Here is a 22,957-nt window from a genome sequence, read left to right as displayed (position 1 = left end):
CTCCTCCTTAGTCCTTCATATCATATTTTAAAAACCTTGTCTAAGAGAAATCTCCATGTTCATGAAGGCATGAAAAAACTGATGTGAGATCCTTGTCATTATGCTCACCCAATAATTTCCTTTTTTCTGTTAGAGGGGAAACAGCTATTGCCACTGAAAGATTAATCGTTTTCTATCTTGAAAGGGTTGAACTTCATCTGTTTTGACTGGTCGGTATTTTTTTTTTTTTTTCTGTAATTTTGCTTTGATTATCCCTACCATCTTCGTCAAATGTTCTTCTCTAACTTCCTGTTTTTTTGTTTGTGTCAGTCCGGCCCTATAGCCAAATGCCACCCGTGTCTAAATTTCCACTGCCCCACAGACTCTTTTTGTAAAATCTTGAAATTTTTTGAATTTTGTCATTTTTGTACATGTGAATACACAAGTGCAAGTACACAAAGTTACACACAAAATGTATGAGTTACAAATCATGAATTACGTACACAGAATGATCATCTTTGACCTTAGTATTGTCATAGCCTAACTGATACTGATAAAATGGACATTAATTTGATAAAGTAGGAGGTTCTCGCAACTTATTTACCAACATGGTTAAGAGTTTGTCCAGTCTGTCCAGAAGCTGCAGCAGCTCAGCGGTGTGCTCACTAATATACACGCTGATCATCCTGATAATTTTACTGAAATAATTATTTCTCACTCACTTTTAAAAAATACATATTTTAATCTAAATATACCACTCCTCAGACCATTTTTTTTTTGTGTATGTTTTTCGACAAACACATTTTTACCCCAGTTGGTTCTTTAACAGAAAAAGATGGAGTTGTTGTTGTTTGTCTAGCTCCCTCACCTCCTATTGCACAGAAAACTTTAAAATACATAATATTGTTGGCTTAAGAAGAAAAGAAACATGATTTTTGTGACTTCTTGAAATAATTTCTTACCTGTAAAGAGATTTAACACAACATTTGCAGGAAATAGATGCCATCTTGCAGCATTTTTTCTGAGTCAGATCTCCCACTCGGGTCCAAATGAACCAACAAGAGGCGGCTGACCGCAGGGTCATCTCCAAAAACTCATTTTGTTTACTGAAGTTTTGAAGATAATTATGTAGTTATGACAAATGGAGGTGTGGCTGCAAAGAGAAATGATCTTTTCTTCAGTTTGAATGTGAGGGTGCTCTTCCCATGACTCCACAGCACAAAGAGCACAGAGTGGGATCACCTGATAACTCATCGTCTTTAGAGAAGCAACAAAACCACATTGTGTGTTGTTTGGTTAGTTTCTCTGTTTTCTCTACATCCACTGCTTCACCGCACAAAAGAAAACACAAATGAACAAACGCTGTGAGCCAGAGGCCGTTGCTAAACAACCAAGGTAGGCATCCCAGCAGATGAGCTGCGCTGCTCTGGTCTTAAGGACCCCTGGCTGTGCCGTGGGCTGGCTATGCCCTGCCTGCAGAGAAGTGTGACAGGGGACCTGACAGCTCTGCTGCCTTGCCCAAGGAAGTGCTGTCACCGCTGCATAATGGAAGTGGACTGAGCGGCCCCTGGCCGTCACAAACACCACGGCCCCCGCTGAACGATTAGAAAGAACTTTTCAACAAAGAGGGGCCAACAAAAGGGCCATGTTAAATTAGGCATTTAATTCACCCCTCGGTCACAGGGCAAAGTAATCAGAGGGGGAATCATGAGCGAGCATCAGGAGGACAAGGAGAGATGTAGTGTCAGACAGCAATGGAGCTGACTTTGCTCACAGGCGACAACACAATGGGGAAAAAAAATTAATTCACTAAACAAGACAACAGAAACTTTTATCTCAAACAAACTAATTTCTGTTTCAATCACCTGGAGCTTTATATTAGAGAAAATGTTTATTTATTTAAGATTTCAGGGAACAATCCTGCTAATAATATAAGATAACGCTTTAAGTGTTCCTCAGTTGAGAATATAAAAATTTCACCAGGAAAAATGTAAGCTATGTCAAAATTATGCTCAAAATTAAAACTATTATTTTCAAATATAAAATAAATTAAAAATGTAACTGAAAAAAAAAAGTTCCATTCACCTATTCCTCCAATACGGAGCCCTGAAGGGACACTGAAGAAAAAAAATGTTTCTGGTTACCAATTGGCGCACACCAAATACTAACTGGTACGCGCCAGATACTAACTAGCGAGCACCAAATACTAATTGGTGCACACCACATACTAACTCCTGCACGCCAGATATTAACTGTTGTGCACCAAATACTAACTGGCAAGCACCAAATACTAACTTGTGCACACCACATACTAACTGGCGAGCACCAAATACTAATTGGTGAGCGCCAGGTAATAACTGGCGGGCATCAGATACTAGCTTCGGCGCACCAGATACCAATTGGTGCTCACCAGATACTAACTGGTGCGCACCAGATACCAATTGGGGAGCACCAGATACTAACTGGCGATTACTAAATACTAACTAGTGCACACCACATACTAATTGATGAGCACCAAATATTAACTGGCAAGCAGCGAGTACTAATTGTTGCGTATCAGTTGGTAACCAGAAACCTCTTTTTTTTTCTACTTCAAATTGTTTTTTTCTTTTATGTCCCTTTAAGTTCTTCTTTCTCCAAAGCTCCTATTGAGTCTTCTTTTCAGTACGTGTTCACAAATTATCTTATTCACATCAGATGTTTAACATGTTTTTTTAAAACAATTACATAATTTTATGGGACTGTCATACCAGAAACAAATGCAAAATCCAACTTCCTGTGTTAGCTTTTATGCTTCAGTGTGCTTCAACATTTTTGCACAAAACTAATGTACTTTTTATTTTATTTTTTTTCAAGAGAACCCTTTTCCCTTTTTTACTGTGCAAAAAAGTTATCCTTCTTGGTTCCTTATTTTGTCTGAACAAGGTTAAAAATAACCTTTTAAAGATTCTTATGGTGATTATTTTTTTAGAAATATTCATTGAAATCCAATTAAATTAATTTACCGTTAGTTATTTGAGCAATTATTTAAATAAAATGCTAACAAATCACTGTTTTTCTTGATATATAAACAAAAGTTTTTGTTTTTTTTTAATTGCATAATATTCCATATGTTTAAAATGAATGGACTAGAAATTTTGTGGCAGAAAAAGGTCCAGATAGCAGGAAGGAAGCCTGATTGTGCAGCTTTGCAGGAAGGATCCGGCTCCTTCTGCCGACCTGTTGTGACTTGTAAACTGCTGACGTGTGTCACATTACTCAGTGACACCCGGCAGGATTGTACTCCCATGCCTCTCTCAAGGCAACACCTTTGCAATAAAAGCGTGATGTATGAGGCAAAGAAAGTGCCAGTCAGTGCAGCCATCTGGCACGCAGCCACTTCCCCGTGTTCACTTTTACAGAGCTCTCTTTCAAAGCTCTAAAGTCGCCGTTGTTGTTGCTTTATGATTTAATTACAAGTGTAAAGCTCTGAGGTTTTATGGAGGGGTTTAGGGGAAGCTGCTCCTGCAGCACTTGTTTAGTGGAGGATAATTACATTGCAGGGTAAACTTTGTCAGCATCGGAGGCTTTTTTTTTCCTGATTTATCCACGAGTGAAAGGCTCTAAAAAAATTGGAAAAAGGTGTTTTAATCCAAAAGATCCCACCTGATTTCTTCATTATCAGACCGACCAAGATAGAAACTTTTCCATAAAGAGGCTTTCCTGAAATGGATTGGAATTGAGGTGATGCAGTAGTATTTGTTTTACAGGTTTATAGGGAAAGAAGACTGAAAAGGGAAAACCTAGTTACCACAGTCTGGAATGCATGTCTCCTATATCCTTTGGCAAAACCGCCTCCTGCCCTCATGTTTCACTTGTCAAGTCATGTTGTGGTATTCATAGATTTGACTTTCTAGCTTCTGTCCTGTGTTTTATTCTCTTTTTAAACCTCAAACACTTGTTTATGTCCTTCTTTAGGGCAGGAATGTTACTTTTTAGTGGCATTTTGTGTTTGAACTGCTGCAGGAATCACATTTACTGGTTGTCTCTTTATAAGGATACAGGAGATGAACTCTAAAAATATTTTTAAGGATCTGTCAAATAGGTAAGATTGGTTTTTGTTATTATTTTTCACAGAAAAGGGCTTAATCTCACTTTAAAATAAAGATTGGAACCATTTGCACTCTGGATGTCAGTATCTCCACATGGAGAAGCAGAGCAGTGAAAATGATCGCTGTACTTGTGTAAAGAACAATCTGGTCTTCAACACTCAATACGATCCTGGCAAAGAGAAGCAGAACGCTGGCAGAACGGACAGGAAGAAAACTTAAGACGTAAAGAAGGAAGGATGAATAAAGAACGATCCATTCTACAACCAAGTGCATTGGATATGACTTGGATAAACTGACTTGTGTTACATCTTTTATTAGAAAAAAAAGGAAGTTTGAAAGCTTCCAAGCAAAGTTTTGGAGTGGAAGCGTGCTGTTAGGCCCTGAAGGAGGGATACTTCTGATACCTTTGGATGGAAGGAATCCACAGGGATGATGGACAGAAAGAAAACCAGCCAAAACTTCTGTTATAACATTATTATTTTGATGTTTTCATTACAGAAAAAGGGTAAATGATTACACTCTTAAAGCCACTGAACATCACCACAATAAAGCATGTGTGACTTTAATAAATAACTCATTTGTTAAAGACCCTCGAAATCGTGTTTTGAACGTGTTCTTGTAGCATTTTGATCACGATAGAGGACTGATACAAAGGAATTTAAGATTAAAACAGCGTCTCTGAGTATTTCTTTACTCAAATTGTCATGAATCAGGAGCAGGTGAAAACCGGCAATTTTAAAAAGCTCAGGTTTGTGACGCAGGAACTGCCATAGGGGTCAAAATCTCCCTTCTCTACTGCAATTCTGATGCATCCACTTCAGACAAAACTATCCAGTGATGGGTTAATGAATTACAATGTGAGGAATTATTGTAATTTAATTACTTTTGTCACTAACAGAGTAAAATAACAAATTACAGTTTAAATGTCAGTAATCCAATTACAATTACACTGTAAAAAAACCAACTTGGATTTTTTGGGATGAAAAAGGATTTTAGGTTGTTAACATTTGAAAATATAAGTTTTATTCATTAGGTGCAATAATTTAAGCCAGTACGACAAACCAAAGTAGTTATGTGCTTCAACATTATTTTACAAGTTGTCAGAACTCATGTCTTGAAGTTGGAGTTCACGACAACTTGCCAAAGTTCTGCTAACTGTCAGTTAAAATTGGAAAATATAAGTTTTACTCATGAGGTGCAATAATTTAAGTCAGTACGACAAACCAAGGTAGTTATGTGCTTCAACATTATTTTATGAGTTGTCAGAACTCATGTCTTGAAGTTGGAGTTCACCACAACTTGCCAAAGTTCTGCTAACTGTCATGCTTTTGTTGTGAAATGCGGGAACTCCAACTTTTGGAGTTTTATTGAAGTAGTCTCAGTATCTGCTAGTACTGGTTGGAGCAACCTGCCCAGGTAAGTGTTCCCTCATATTTATTTTGGTTCAAATAATGTTGGAAATCAATTGTTAGTGTGTTTTTTCTGCTATATTAAGCTAACAACATTAAAACTTTATCATGTGTTTTTTGCTTCAGAAGGTCGAGTAAATCCGTCCCTTGAAAAATGTCAGTATTTCTCCCTAACTACTTAATGTCTTAACTATAGCTTAAATCACATATGTGACCGAGTGATATTTAATTTTTTTTATGTAAACAAGCTAATTATTGAAAGAGTAACTGCTAATTTCATAGCTAAGATCACCATTTGAACCAGTCAACCAGATAGCTCAGTAGGCAGGGTGAAGGATTGGCACTCAGAAAGCTCGAGTTTAAATCCAGGCTGTGCAAACTATTTAATATATTGTGAGTCAGAATTAAAAATTTTAAGTTTGCTTAACTTTTATGTGAGTAAGACAAACTTAAAAGCATAACTGAAAATGCTGAGTTTAAGTGCTCAACTTGAAATTCTCCTGAAGTTTGTTGCCTTACAATTTTGAGTTCGCCCAACTTTTTTTTTTTACAGTGTACTAGACTACAGAAGCCCTCATTACTTCATCACTCACATTAATTTGTTTGGCTCTGACATTGTCTCTTGATTAAATAAAACAAAACTGACATTAATAAAACAAATAAGAACAGATACTGACACTCGCACGCTAATGCAGAGTTGAAGGTTGGTCAAAGTAAGATGAAGAGAGCGGAAATATGTACAACTTCATAGGATCAGTCAACACTGGAGATATTATTTCCATTTTTTTAAAAACAAAGACAAAAGCATTTCTAGTTAAGTGTCCTGGAGTTGAACTGCTTTCCACTGCTCTAGTGTCAATGTGTTCATGTGTTATAATTAATGAGGTGGTACTAAAATACCCGATTGTCACCTCCAGGTTTTTCATTTTGTTGATTTTACGAGGGGATCTTGTTTGTACTAGTTTTATTCCTTTGATAATTTGCATGTGAGGAGAAAAAAAAATAAAGTACTGAATAGTGAAGTACTTTTTGTATTAGGGAAAGAGTAAAGTGACTTAATCACAATTTCATCCAGTAAGTAAAGTAATAAATTACTCTTTAATTACTCAACATTGAATAGATCCATTGACATCTTCATTTTCCTTGTCTGAGCTGTCATCTGGCTCAAAACTGTACGGCTGCCCAGCTAGCAAAGCCAAGTGGGCAGGAAATGTGGGTCCCAATTGGGTTTGACCAAAGTTTTGGTGGTGGCTCCACCTGTATTTGCCCAAATTATCTCTGTTGCCTAGGAACTGGCAGAATTGACGGCGACCATGCCAGCTCTACCGATACCTGGGCAGCGGCATTCGCTTGCCCTGCCAGACGCTGGGAGGCGGAGCTCGCTACGCTGTCCACTGGTCGACTGGCTAGCATAGCAAGCCAGCCCACTGAGTTCCCACTTAAGCCAATGATGGCAAACCCAATTGGGGCCCAAGTGTAAACAAAGGGTTAATGGAAAATTAACAGTCCTGCCCACAACCCAGATGAGAATTTCTGATGAATTCCTTCCACTCCGCAGAAAATATGTCTTTAAAAAGCGACAATCTTTTTTTTATTTTGGCCAAAAACGGCACAATCATAAAGAAAAGACCACTGGGAACGACTTTAGAATAAAGCTGGAGTGAGACTTTAAGAAAGACCACATGTGACCCCATAAATTTACAGCAACTGCTCATTTAAAGTTTAGCACATGGTATGAACTGATCATTAAAAAGCATGGAGAAGAAAACCTGGCCCGTAGTAACACGTAGTTATTGTGAACTAAGGCCTTTGTGCTCACAGTCCACTTGTTTGGTCTGTACCAGAGTGCAGAGGAGTTTTAAACTGTTCCATCGGTGTGAGCAGAGTCTGGTCTGGACTGATGAACCCTGCACGGCGAGAATCAGACAAGAGGAATTATTGTTGACGTCCCAGACTGGTTTAGAATGAAGCCTTAGATTAATGCAATCCAGACAGAGGAACATTTACAGAAACATTGAACAAAACTCAGTTATGAGCAGGAAAAGTACAAGCTTAAAAGGGAATTAAATCTTCAAGATAAAATAAAACATCTAACGCACAAACACAAAACAGTGAGAGTATAGAGAGTAAATTGACTCATCCGATGTGTTTGTGCGTAATTCTTGATTTGTAACTCAACATGCAACTTTATGTAGCTGCAATTGAGTTTTCACATGTACACAGAATTTTAAAAATCCAAAAAATAAACGTACCCAATTAAAAATGACAACAGCTTAAAACTACACATACAAATCTTTAAAATGTATCCATAAATAACTTAAGTACACACAAAACTGAATTTATGCACAAGGTTTGTGTGTAAGTGATGCGTTTAAATGCTGCCAGAAAACTCTGATGACCCAGCATTCTAGCAGCATTTGAATGCATCACTTGCAAGAAGTGAATGCGATTTGAGGGTAAATGCAGTTTTGTGTGTGTGTATCATGTGATTTGTGCGTACTTTATAAAGATTTGAGTTTGTAGTTAGTTTGTAATTTAAAGTTGTGCATGTATATGTTCATTTTGTAATTCTTGTACTTATGAAAACATAATTGCAAGAACATAAAGTTAGCCACAAAATGTATTGTAGGAGTTACAAATCAAGAATTACACACACAAATCCAAAGTTACACACAAACACTCAGACATAAGTTACAAATTAAAACAATTATGATGAATCGGATGAGTCAATTTTCTCTCCATATGAGTCTTTTAAAAGATTTGTCAGTGGTTTTTTTGGTGTCTTTCACTCTAAAGAAGGCAGTAAACGAAGCACTAAGACCTTAAATGAGACTATAACACGGAGGTTTACTTTTTCTCACTCATTTGGCTCAACTGCCCAGAGTCTTCACATATAAACATCATAATAACACTGAGATTTATGTGAAACCCCCGACTTCATTCTGAATTAGAACACTTTGATTTAATTAGAGTCTTTTCTGCTGTTGTGTCAAAAGCACCAGGTTATCTGAACTGAGATTGCTGGAAGCTGATTGATCTAAGCCTGTTAAAGGGTTTGGAGGCCACTTCTTGTCATCTTCATGACCTCCGTTCAACAGCATCTCTCAACACACGGATCCGTCTGCAGCAGCTGCTTTGCTCTGCAAGGTCACAAGCTGCGCTGCACAGGAAAGAGCCTCTGGAGCACTCGATGGGAAAAACAGGAATTCTGCGTTAATTCTTGATCTGCTCCCCGTGCTGGTTTCCCTGGTGTGGGTTAGTGTGGATTTATTTCATTTTCATAGTACATAGCAATAAATTACGTAATATTCTTGACGTTGGTGAAAATGAAAGGGGATGGAAAGAAAAAAAATGCATGTCTGGGCCATTTAAAAAAATCAAACTCTTTTAGCCAAATATCTCTTTTTGTAATACAAAATAAACACATCAAATGGTTAACAAAAGCAACAAAAGCTGACTACTAAAAAACAAAAGAAGCGACAGAAATTCATATATAAATATATGTATATATAAAATATACTGTATATACATCAAATATCTCTGATTTGTTTTAACATAACCTTTTAACAATATCCTTAGTATTAATAGTTCATATTGTCAATATTTGGACAAATTTAAATTATTCTGACAAATTGACAGAAGGAGGATGTGGAACTCTTCTCTAATCTGACCTGAAACCAGTGCAGATGTAGTGAGAACACAAGGTCTGTGCTGTTACGCTCCTAATATGTGTAGTTTTAATTATAACCTAAGAAATAAAGACTGAAGAGAAACGGCTGATTGTAAAGGTTTTTCCAAGTGTGGTTGTGAGAGTCGATTTAGTATTTAAACTTACTGCGATGGAATACACCAAAGAACATTCTGGTAAGAAACCTGCAGGACATTTTTGGAGTGGATCCTAAACATATCCGAGAATGATGCAAAAAGACAGGTGATGTTAAGAAGACGGCTGCAGAAAACCTATTGCACCATTTCCTGGTGGAGGTAAAAAGAAGGCGAGCGACGAACTAGAAGAGCTGGAAACATGGAACAAAGACGGAGGGAAGTGAGTGTTTGTAGGAAAATGATCCGCTTTTTGATACCGAGATTGATGATGCTTCAAAGAGACGTTGACAGCAAGTGCCAATCAGAACATGTTCTAATCCCCACTACTGTCTGCTTTACATTTAAATTCCAAATTGATTTTAAAATTTTACTTTTTGTTTTTAGAGCCGTGCACGGTCTAGCCCCAGCGTACATGTCTGACCTTTCAACCCCGGACTATTCGGCCCGATCTTTGAGGCCTTCCAACCAAAATCTATTAAGCATTCCAAAAAGACTAGAGGAGATGTCTCCTTCCCAGCTGTTGCTCCTCGTCTTTGGAACTCCCTCCCACTACCGTTGTGTCAGATCGGCTGCGGTGAGTTTTAAATCCAAGGTCAAGACATTTTTATTCAAGAGAGCTTTTAGTTGATTTTAGTCCCTGTTTTACTATTTCCTACTGTGTTTTTAATAGTTTTATTACTGGTTTTTAGTACTTCTGTGTTTTGACTTGATTTTATGCTCTTTTTTATGAAGCACTTTGTGATTCTTTCAGAAATAAAGATATTCTATTCTATTCTAAGCATTTCAATAAATCCTGAAATGTTTATCTGGTGTTGTCTGCTATCTGTAACTGAATTTCACTATAGAAATAAACCAGTTAGCCATCACCATTTTGTCTGCGATGGAATAAACGCCGGTCTCCAATAGACGCCTGTCTCTAACAAACGTTGAGTCGGCTCCCAAATTTTTGGAATAAACGCCGGGCCTTCTAAAGGCAGATTTACAGTATATATCCATCTTTGCTAAAATTCGGATGCTGTTTGTTTTGTGGGTGACACACAGATGCAGCCAAGGCCGGCTCTACGGTGATGTCACAAAATGGGCGGCACCCATAAGGAGCGAAAGGCGGAGCCTCAGAGATAGTGTTGTCTTATACCCGGGTAGAAATAGAGTTCACAAAAATAACTCTTATTTGATAAGTAATTTATTCTTTAGTGTGCCAAAGTAAATATACGATCATATGGATATAGATTACTCTGAAAGGCTTGGTATAGGCCCGTAAAAATGTTTCTCAGAGGCAAAACACAAAAAATTAAATCCTGGATAGATAGACTCAGACATAAACATATCAATGAACAAAAACTGATAAAACGCTTCCTCTAAAATATCATAAAATGTTATTCTTAAATTACATAAAATGCTGACACAGCCCCTATTTCTACTCCTTTCTTTAGTTTTGACAGCATTTAACGCTTGTGTTGTTTCTCCTCTCCTCCTTGCCGGTGAGTGTGCTGTTACTCATTACTCCTTGCAGCTGTTTTTACGAGGATAACCCCTCATCACGCTGACCTGTCAGCGAGGGCAGCTTCCTTAACCTGAGATCTTCATCGCCCACCTGAACCCACTCATTGACACTTGAAATGGTTCCTTAAGTGCTCCAAATGATACTTCTATGGTGTCCAGATTGTTTTTTTTTCATGTTTAGGTTCACTGTAAAAATTCTTCACCAAAACCATAAAATGTTTCTATTGAATCTAGAGGGAATCGTGAACTTTTGGACCTTTGGGCAAGTTTTCTGAAGTCACCAATACAAAATTATGTGTAGATTCTGTGTGCACTTATTTAACTTTTTAAATATGTTGTCACATGTGCAAATTCTACCGTAAAATCTCAACAACTTTAGCAATTGATCAACCTTCAATCAACTCCAGCGGTTGTAATCTTCTTTACAGACTCATTTGTGTTTGACATGATGTGAAAATAAAATTTTTGTGTATGATCCAAGAAGGAACTAAACCGTATCCTCACCTCCTGCATGTTCAAACCTGTAAAAAAGGTTGTGAACAGATCCTACAAGAGGCAGAGAAAATGTGGCATTCATTTGCATATTTTCTCTTCGACACTTCGACTCATTATTCCATCAGTTCCTTTTTCTCATGCTGACAATGACTTCCTAGTTGTTTGTGTGAGCTTTTTTTCTGTATTCTGATTAAAAATGTGGGCAAAAATTCCTACACATTTACATGTGAACAATGTCGGGAACCTCCAGCCTGTTCTCATGTCTTTGCAGGTTGTTAAATCAGAAAAATCCTCAGGCGGTTTCTCGTTTTAACAAAAGAAACTTGTTCCATGAGAGTCCCGATTAAAGAGTGCAGGGCTGGAAGATTACACTCTTTATGGGCATTTCCAAATGACTCAGAAGCAAATTATTCAAAAATGACCCCATTGTCACGAAATGTTAAGAACCTACATTTGCTCCGCGGTTTACCGTCTTCTCTCTGCAAAGTCCGATTATCTCTGACAGGATTGCAAAAGTAAAAAAAAAAGACTTTTTAAAACAGTAAAAGAAGGCGTGAGTCAGTCTGGGTGCTGTCAGGATAGATGAAGCCAAAACTGTTCTAAAATCTCAGGACCATCAAGCTCACTACATTAGCACAAAGGAATTAGGCAATAATTTTTACACGTGACATCTACAACTTAGCATCACGTACCAAACTTCAAAGGGGGAAATATGGTATTTATTGATGGACTCATAATTCAATTCTCCACTAAAGCAGGTCGGGTTTCACTGGACAGGGCTGAGAGAATCAAAACCAGATGATTTGAAGTGTAAGCTCCTGAACTTTCACTTTAGGTCCACAGTTTGTTGAGTCCAATTCTGACAGAGGAGACACCCCCCACCTCCATCACCCACACCTCTCTTCTCTGGGTCGTGGGGAAGAGGGGAAAACGAGTTCTTGTCCAGATGTTTCAAAGTTTTTGTCTGACGCGACCCAACAAAAGTTTAAATCAATTCTACTTGAAAGTGATTTTTGAAAGGTTGTCACCCAGAAACGCTTTACTTTTTACACCTTGTACATTTATTTATTAATGATGTATTCTGTCTTTCTGTAAACTAGAACAAACTCTTCAGGCAACATCAAAATTCAAAAAAGATTCACGTTCCAAATGATGATTAAAATGCAAAACAATGATTGGAAAATATAAAAAAGTCTAACTTTAAATTAGCCAGCCATCTTCTTCCGCTCATCCAGGACCGGATCTTGGGGGCAGCAGTCTAAGCAAAGTTGGCCAGACTTCCCTCTCCCCAACCACTTCCTTCAGCTCCTCTGGGGGGGACCCCGAGGCGTTCCCAGGCCAGCCGAGAGACCTAGTCTCTCCAGTGCGTCCTGGGTCTTCCCCGGGCCTCCGCCCAGCAGGACATGCCTGGAACACCTCCCGAGGGAGGCATCCAGACCAGATGCCCGAGCCACCTCAACTCCGAGCTCTCTCCAGGTGACCGAGCTTCTCTCCCCATCTCAAAGGGCGGCCCAACCACCCTCCGGAGGAAGCTCATTTCACCCGCTTGTATTTGGTTTCTCGTTCTTTCGGTCGTGACCATGAACATTACTGGAACAAAGATCAACCGTTAAACTGAGAGTATTGCTTTCTGGCTCAGCTATTTCTTCACCACAACAGACCGGTAGTGACCACATAACGGTGGACGCCGCTCCAATCCGCCTGACAATCTCATGTTCCGATTTTCCCTCACTCGTGAACAAGACCCCAAGATATTTAAACTCCCCCTTCTGAGGCAGGAACACTCCACACACGAGAGACAGCAAACTGAGAAATTTGTACTTTTATTAAAAAAACAAAAGCATTTCATTGCAAGCATGGGTCCTAAAGACTGGTGAACTGTTCAGGGTGTACTTTGTTTGGCTGGGTCCACAATAGCTGGGATGTCTCCAGGAGTTCAGTGACCACAAAGGGATACAGTGGGCTTTGAAAAGGGAATGATGGATCCTGAAGACTGATTTTTAGGTAATAAAAAAGTGAAAAAAACAGGTAATTAACAGAAAACCCTTGAATAACATCTTGCAGGAAAGTGAGTTATACCTTATAAATGCTTGTGACTTGATTTAGATTAAAAAAGAACTGCAGACAAAGTCAATTTAAGACTCTCCATGGAGATTGTAATGATTCTGATAGTCTAATCAAATATGCTCTAATAAAAGGAAAATCTCTAGTGACTCAAAGACCAAGACAAAGATCTTAAACAAGTCGTGGTTTCTCAAACTGTCCAAGAACTCGGACTCCCCTCTGGCTCAAGCTCCTTTTCTAAAACCATCTTTGAGCATAGATTCAAATGCACACAGCTCATCTACTGGGGAGGGGGTATAAAATGTAATTTTGCTAGGTTTACCATCCCCTAAAACATAGTACTTTTAAAGAAAGCATGTTGGATTGAGCTGAATGCATCGTTTGAGTTTACCGTCATGTTCTGTCTTGATGGTCCCTGGTTAGACTTTGGCTTAAGAAGGTAATGTCCGTTCCAGCCATATTCATTCTTAACCCTGCAATGGTCCTCCTCTTCAAGACAAACTTTGTGCAGTTTGTTTTAAGCAAGCCAAAGCATGGAACAGGACGATCAAAGTAAGGAGATTAACTGGTTTTTGGGGGGTCAACTGTCCCGGAGCACAGTGCTAGTTTGAGCTTGCCTTATTTTTCCTGACATTTTGACTTTTTTTTTTTTTTTAAACAAAACCTTTTACAAATCTGTTAACTTTTTCGCTTAAGTAATATAAGATTTAAGAGGACCAGGTCGTCTTTGTAGATGTCGTGGCGTGTAAGTTACTAACGGTAAGATAAAGTTAGCTGCTTTCTCTATTAATTTATTTTTTATTTAGCGATATTGAGCTTTTTAAGCCATCTTTCCTGCATAATGCACCACTGGATTAGACTTTACACTGCAATGTTACACTTCATTTTCATGGTATGTGGTCAAAGTTTTGCAGTTCTACTAGATGTTTCTATTGGTATGGAATCACAGTAGACCCACAGTATGGGTTTAACGGGGAATCCCTGGTTGAACTTCTTTAATTTCAGTTGCACCCTTTAGGAGTCACCACAGTGTATCATCCACCTTCATCTAACCATGATAACCTCCGCTTTGGTCCTTCTATTGGCCTTTTTTCTGGTTGCTCCAACCTCAACTTCCTATTACCAATATCATCTCAGTCCCTCCTCTCATCATGCCCAAACCATCATCCCTACTTTAATCTCCAAAACATCTAATATGATCTTCAGATTATTACTTCTTGATCCTATCCATCCTTGTCTCTCCAAAGCAGAACCTCAACATCTTCATCACTTTCGCCTTCAGCTCTGCCTCCTGTCTCTTTCTCAGAGTCTCTAAAGCAGAAACATGGCTGCTCTCACCACAGCTTTCTACAAAACTTTTACTTGTGATTTGCACACTTGGTTTTCCCCTTCCTGGCACAACCCTCTGCATTTAACTCTGACTTGGGACTGGTAGATAAAAGTCCAGAATTCTGCACCCCTCATTGGAAGTATTGGTTGAACGGCAATCAATAAACAATTAAGATAAAATAATTCTGATGTATTATTTCAGCAGTTTGACAAATGAGGAGGTTCTTCAGAAAACGCTGTAAAAGTTCTATTGAGGAGCACAAACTCTCTGTGACACAGAAGGAGTCGGCTGCTTTGAGCGGCGGGACTCTCCTCATCCTGCAGATACTGAAGGGATTCCCACAAAGCAAACACTGGTTACCTCACTGTTTAATGTGGACAACCATGAGAGTGAATGACTTTACTCACACTAAACATCCCAGTCTGCCACCCTAAAACTGTGGGAGTGTGTATTCCTATTGAATGTATTTATTTTTATAGGAGCGCAGAGATGCGATAAACATAGTTGGGTCTGATCCAGGGTGGATGTGGTTTGACTGTGGAGTTTTTCTAGGATGGGGAGGGAGGGGTGTTAGCTATCAGTTACAGTGCTTGGAGCTTTGCAATCTGAGCTCCTCCATGATTTAACAGTGCTGAGCTGGAATGCTTGATTGTTATTTGTGCTCACTTGGAAAGGGAAAAATCTTCTATATCACTTGTTTTTCTTTCACTTCCTGATCGTAGGAAGACGCTTATCACTATGACTCGTTGCCCGCAGCATACCCATAGAAAAAAATTTGCATTTGTTACTGGCTCATCGAGCAATCTACTATTTTGATATTTCCTGTGGGCCACCTATCCCTGCTCTAAAGTGTCCTTAGGGGTGACTGTGGGTGTATAAAGGTGTGCGATTTCCTGGCATTGAGTCTTGGGTGCACTCCACATTCGCCTGACAGTAGCCAGGCCCTGGAGGCCCTGTGACCAGAAAAGGCGTGCAGCAGGTTAAGAAAATGGATGGATTGCTGTTTCCAAATATATCTATCTTCTGAGCCTGCTGGATCCCTTTTGGGGTCACAAGCTGCTGAAGTCTATTGGACAAAGGCAGGGTTCAGCCTGGACAGGTTGCTAGTCTGTCACAGGACTACATGTTCACACATAGGGACAATTTGGATTCTTCAATTCACCTATGAAGCATGTTTTTGGCTGTGGAGAAAGCTGGAGAAAACCCACGCAAACCCGGGGAAAACATGCTAACTACATACAAAAAGGACCCAATTTGAACCACGGCCTTGTTGGTGTGAGGTGAGAACACAAACACTGCACCACAGTGCAGCCCCTGTTTCCAGATAATTGCATTTTTTTATTTTAGTATTTAACCCTTTAACAACTAATCGTTGACACCTTTGTTTACATTCTTTGGAGTACTGTAACTCTGTACAGACTAGGGCTGCCACGATTAGTCGACTAATCGATGACTAATCAGCTATTAAAACAGTTGATGACTAATTAACAGTCGATTAATCGTTACTTTATATTATTTGGAGTCAGAGTGTAGTAAAATTAAAAGTTATTAGGGCATTATGCTAGCTTTTTGGACTATTTTGGCATTTATTAAGGTTTTTTAGGCTAATTTGGAGTTTAGCTAATATTCCAGCTGCATGCTAGCTTTTTTGGCTAATTTAGGGGTTTTTTTTCTATTTTTTAGGCTATTTTGGAGTTTAGCTAAAATTTCAACTACATACCTACTTTGGATAATTTCGGCTTTTTTCAGTTTTTTTAGGCTATTTTGGAGTTTAGCTAATATTTCAGCTGCATGCTAGTTTGTTTTGGCAAACTTGGGCTTTTTTCAGTTTTTAGGCTAGATTGGCATTTAATTATTTAAGCTTCAGTGTTTTCAGCTGCCAGCTTCAGCATTTTTAAGTATCAATTTCAGCATCTTCAACTATCACCACTAGCATCTTCATTAGCCAAATACAGATAACAGCATTCACACTAGCATTATCACAGGTAATGCTGTATATCTAGTTTTTAGTTTAAAGTTAATGAGGGTTAAGATGCACGCTTTACATCCAGTTTGCACATGACCCGATTAGTTGACTATCGGGAAAAATAATTGGTGATTCGTCGACTGTTAAAATAATCGTCTGTAGCAGCACTAGTGCAGACCCACCCCAATGAAAATGGTCTTCTTGTGTTTTAGACACGTTCTTAGTAGAATACCTAAATAAAATAATTTAGGATTTAAACAGTATTTATAAATATCATGTTGAATCAGAAAACCGGATGCTAGAAAATGCTCAGACTAATGATGGTTATTATTGATACCCAGCTCTAGTAATGTTGGGGTTGTGAGGGGCTGTAAGCTAACAGGAGAGATTGTCAACAAAGGAATGATGGGAAATGAGGGTGGGCTTACTCCCAACGGTCTCGTCCAAACTAAGAGGGAATATCTGATAAACTCCTGGGATTTTATCTTAGATTTTGTACTTGTATTTCCTAATTATATTTCAAGCAAACTAGAACTAAAATGTCCCAACCTCTCCAAGAAATTGCTTTGTATGTTGGATTTGTTTTATTGTGTCAGCAGAAACTCCTCCAGCCATGTAATTATTTTTTGTTTCAGGAGCCGCATTCACGTTGCTCATTAGAGAGCAGAGTGAGTAACCCCTACAGAAACGTCAATACCGGCTCTGTGAAACAGTCCTCCTCCCGACACCTTCTTTAATTGCTCATTGGACAAACTGATATACAGCAAATTAAAGGAGGTCTCACGCACACTCGCACAAACGCGCAGAGGGTTTTCCTGTCAGTGTGGCCTCTCATTGTGCAGCTCAACCATCTGTCTCTCAGCAGTGGGTCCTTGTTACCTGTTGTAGTCTTTCTTACTGCGCTCATTCAGCAGTCCGCTCTCAATGCCGGCAGCCCTTTTCACCACGCCGTTCACTGAGAGCTTCTCAAACCAAATTCCTCACACACACAGAGCCTCTCAGACTTTGACAAACACTAAAAGGAGCTTTTCTTCACAGCTTGTTCAAGCACTTCAAGATTATTTGATAAAACTTGTCCAATTTTTGTGGATAATTTGGACTGTATGATAAAATAAGCAGATCCTTTAAGTGATGTAGCATTCTGAGTGAAAGTGGCATCAGTGTCAGAGTTTTAGCAAAGGGTGAGGTGGATACCGAGGGCGACGGGATACAGATGCTTCTCTTTAGAGCAGGAGGAGGGGTTGCCTGTGGCCCCGTTCAGATGAGATGCTAAGTTTATGTTGAACCAGTCTGCACGAGTCTCAGAAGTCGGTTGGATGTCCAGACCTGTACCATATGGAGTTGGTTAGCACCGAGCCTTAAGCTTTTTTCTTTTTTTTTTGTCTCGGTACGGGACCTGCAATAACCAGTCGCCTCAGTGAGACATTCTCCAATCGCTGCAGGCAGCATAAGGCTTCAAAGATTACAAAGTTTATGTTTTTTGGATGCCAGAACAAAAAGCTGCCATCAAATAACGATGAAAAGGATTCCTGAGGAGTGCGATAGGCGCTGGAAGTTCATATTCAGCTTTAACATTTGTTTTTTATAGGAGCGTTGCCTTCCGTACTGCACATATGATGACATGTATTCAGATTTAAAGTGAAAATGAAGCAGAAAAAAAATGTCTCTCGATGTGCAAATCCCCACAATCCTCTACAAGTTCAAAATACTTTTTTTCTTTTTAATTTCTCAAATTCCAGCCTGTTTGTTGATGATGTTTTTGCTAATGACCCTTATTTGGCTTTCCACCTAATGTGGTCATTATCATTGAATAACAGGAAGTTAATTTTCCTGTTCCTGAACCACCCAACCTTTTGTGACCGACGACCTCTCAGAATAAGGGGTCAGTGCCAATTATAAGCAAACTGCTAACAGTCCTTTAGTGAGTCCAGATGTTGTTGGCCTCCGTTAAAACTTCGTCTGAGTAATTGACCTCAGTATCACGGACAGACTGGCATTATTATGACAGGACACGTAAATAGACATGGTTTATACTTTTGATCCATATGATTGGGCTTCCTTAAAACACTAAAAATAATGGATATAGAGTTTTTAAGGGTTTGGATGGAGATTTTTTAAAGATATCTCATATCTGAATTTGCATTTTAATGTTATTTTTTTCTTTTTACATCCAATGTCTTTTACTGACTGCAGGTGATTTAACCCTTAACTCTCTTCTAGATGGGTTTACAATGTAACTGACTTGTTGGTCGTGTTCATTTTCACATTTTTGGAGAGCATATAGTTTGATTGTAAAACCAAAATTAATAATAAAATCTGGTTTCAAATGTGACCACTCACTTCATCTCACTACTAAAAACTGTAAGCAGCTGAAGCATTCCCAGCATGGCCACTGGAAAACCAAATGTCCTTCAAAATATCATAGAAAGCTCGCAATCATAAAGAATGAAATACTTCCTTTTGCCACTAACACATTCTCAAGTTACAGCGTTTCATTACTGTATTGCGATTCTCCTTTTCTTTTTTTATTGTTTATTTTTTTTTATTAAACAGCAAACTGAATTTTGTGTCCTGATTGGATATAGACAACCAATTTCCTCTGTTCCACATGTCCTATACAGAATGTGTGCTGCTGGAATGGTATAAATCTTCAATTGTGAGTAGATCTTTCATTTTTGGCTTATTTTTCTATGAAGGTTTAAAGTTTGAGCCTTTTAAGCAACAGAGAATAGTGTGAAAATGTTCATGTTTGACTAAGAAAGTTCACATAGCGTCCAGAGAAGTTTTACAGCCTCTAAACATCTAGAATCCTACTTCCTTCTCGTAGTTTTATTTATGAAACGCAACGATGGAACAATGTGTAAAGGTAAAAATGTGATAGGAAAGTTGTGTGAATTAAAACTGTTTTACTTAACCTAAAGTGGTTACTTAATAAACTGCACCTCGCTCCACTAGTTTTAAGTTTTGAAAGTAAACTTATAGGATTTCTGCTTCATTAAAAGTCTGCAAACCTAAAACTTAGCTGTTATAATACAACAGTGTTTATATTAAATAAATAGATTTCAAAATTTTCTTAAAGAAATTAAAATTGGATCTCACTGGAATAATGATAGTTCTCAAAAAACAATTAATTACACCTTTTATTGCACATTTCACTGGCCAATAGAGCAAATGTTCAGGTAAACCATACAATTTTAGATTGTAATAAAGTTGACAATGGTTAGAATAAAACAAAAAACTAGACTTTTGTGTCTAATGACTTGTTTAGGCTAGAACAGATTGGCATTTAAATGATGTATTGTGCTTATAAAGATAAAAAACTACATAAAGGTCTCAATACTGAAGTTTAATAAAAGTATTAAATAAAAAGTATAACAAAAACTTCTTTTCGTATGTTTTTAATGCAAGAAGCTTGTTTGTTAAGACAGAGCGGCTTAGGCTTTGGGGTTTTAAAGGGTACCCCACAAACAATTTATGTGCTTTTTTGTTTGTTTACTGTGGTTTGCCAACCATAAAAATAAAGTCAGCTGAAGGAATCTGTGGTGCTTACGCTCCCTCTTGCCCGTGCGTTTCTCTTATTTTCTCCTTCTCACTCGCTCTTGGCTGGCTGTCAAACCCTCCCAGCCGTTTGGACGGTCACACCCACCCTTCGCTGGAGCTGAAATTAATTGCTGACTAAAAAAGCTCCTAGCAACTGCTCTGCTGTGTAGCATAACACATAAACAGGTTTTCACTTGTGATACGAGTCAGTTTGCTTCCTCTGAATTATAAAAACTGACAGCAGTTGGCGATGCACCAAATGAGGAATGTACTTGATGTCACTGAGGACATCGTTTTTTGTTTTTTGGGAAAAAAAATGGTTCCTACTTGTGCTTTTTGCAAACTGAAAAGTGTTTAGATGTAGGCATCCATTATTTAAATACAGAAAGTTGCAGGTGGAGCATCAGCTATTGATAATATATATTTTCAAACGTTTTTGAACCACTTACCAAAGTTTGCCAAAAAATAAAAAAATAAAAATTTCTGCTGAATATCCAGAAAATTTGTGCCATTTCACGGAGCAAAAAGGGTATTTTTGTAAAAATACACAACCAACCACTAATTACTTGTCTAATTTCTGAATTTTATTCAGAATTATCTCCTTTGGATAAATAATTATTTGTATGAACATCAGATAAACATATTTGTTGTATTGGAATGTGAAGTATGTGATTCATTAAAATTACGTTAATGGTTCTCCAGTTTTAATTTCCATGTAAAATATTGGAAAAAAAGATAATTTCATCTTCAGACTAAATTGTTGATAATAAAGCTCCTATTTATTTTTAACTTGGTTCAGTTTCCAAAGACTGAACCTAGATTTTGTCTGTTTGCATTGCATAAACACAAAAAAATTGACCTTTAATTTCACTAAGCAGTCCGAATGTTTGCATCGCCTCTGTCATATCTGCGTCACATCCGTCTCTCCGCACCGCAATGCAAGCTTTACGCCGGGTTCACACCAGAAGTGCTGCAAAGTGGCGCAGAATGGAGGCTCCTTCCATCTGGCGCCCTTGGTAATCTATGATATAGTTCACATAGACGCGAAGCACCGCGGTCCTCCACGACTCGTGCTGTGTAGCGATTGTTTAGGCGTCTGGTCTATTTTTTACGCCAGCCGCGAATGATCCGAGTCAATTCTGGTAGGAAGTTACGCCAGGAAAACATGAGAAAATCAAATCAATTTTCAAAATAAAACCAATTTTTCCCCCAAAAAATACCGCAATTGACAAATCTGATCGTGTTTTCTTTTTTTTTTATCTTAACAGATTATAGAGATGAGAATAAACTCACAAAACACAGACAGATACACACACCAATGCACACAAATCAGCGCATTGGGCCGACTACAGAGCGGGACCACAGCTGAGCGGAAGCGCCTGTCGACCGTCGTGGAAATATACGTGTCTGGTGTAAACTGGAGACCGATCGGATACCGCGCCCACTTCACCTGCACACCGCTTCGCAGCGCTTCTGCATCCGTTGTGAACCAGACATGCAGGATTTCTCCTTCCAAAGCGCTGACGCGTCAATGTCGTGGGAAAAAGAAACATGTCTGGGTGTTTGAATGTTGTACAACTGAAATATAATTTAATTAATATTGTTTTAGGATAAGTCTTACATATGTGACCGTACCTGTAGGTCAGGTTTTTTTGGTAGACCAGAAATCCCAAGAACAAGATCCAGATGGCGAGATAAGAGAACCCAGGAGAAAAGATAAAAACTGATACACACCCTGAAAATTATCACCTGCAACCATTTATTTTTAAAGGCCCTTGGGACAATATTTTTTGGGTTTGCACTCTTTATTTACAAACTTCTGTTTATCTGCTTTTGCTTGTTGGACCTGCTCAGTTTGTTTCTGTAACTGTAAAAGTTGCTGCTCAACCGGTAACACTGCTGCTAATTATTGTTATGCTATCCATAACAAAACCTTGATCTTTCTGATGTTAGCCCATAGTTTTCTTTGACAATAACTATTGTCCCATAATGCAACAGAGACAATGTCAACTAACTGGTGGTTATAAGATGGACTCTTCGAGATGCACTGTAGAAGGACCAGGGTAAATGATCCTTAAGGGACAAATGGAAGCTTTATTCTCAAGACTTTAAAAAAAATGAACTTAATGTGGTTTTGTTTCATGGATTGAAGACTAGATAAGTTAGATTAGAAATTGTTTATTTCAAGCAATCAAGGAGATCGCCTGAAAGGGAGGAAGCAAACTTCTATCTTCTGGCTAAACTTTACCATTTCCTTTACGTGTATTATCATGATCCGGTTCGTAACTTAAGATCAGATGTTTATTTATAAATTCTGGTTATTAGGAATCCTCAAGTAACAATAATTTGCATGATATGTAAATAGATATAACACTATTTCAGACTTTGTCGTTGCAAATGCAGATCTATTATCAAAATTCAGACAAAATGTGCAGATTATTTTTCATTAGGTAAAAGACATTTTTAAAGGTATATTTTTATACTTTTCTATTTCATTTTGGATTTTTGAACTTGTTTATTTTAAGCATTTAAAACATAATAGTAGAGAAGACAATTTGTGGTCAGTAAGCTTTGGTTTGCTCAGAAAAGTGTTCCGACTTTTATATGAGAGCGCTCAGGACCTGATGTTTTATTCTATATTAGTTTGTTGTTCAAGATTATCAGTCATGAAAATATCCATCCATCCATCCATCTTCTTGACCGCTTCTTCCCTTTCGGGGTCGCGGGGTGCCGGAGCCTATCCCGGCTACTGAAG

The sequence above is a fragment of the Oryzias melastigma genome, linkage group LG9, assembly GCF_002922805.2.
Source record: "Oryzias melastigma strain HK-1 linkage group LG9, ASM292280v2, whole genome shotgun sequence".
NCBI classification, from domain to species: domain Eukaryota; kingdom Metazoa; phylum Chordata; class Actinopteri; order Beloniformes; family Adrianichthyidae; genus Oryzias; species Oryzias melastigma.
Note: the sequence above shows the minus strand (reverse complement) of the source record.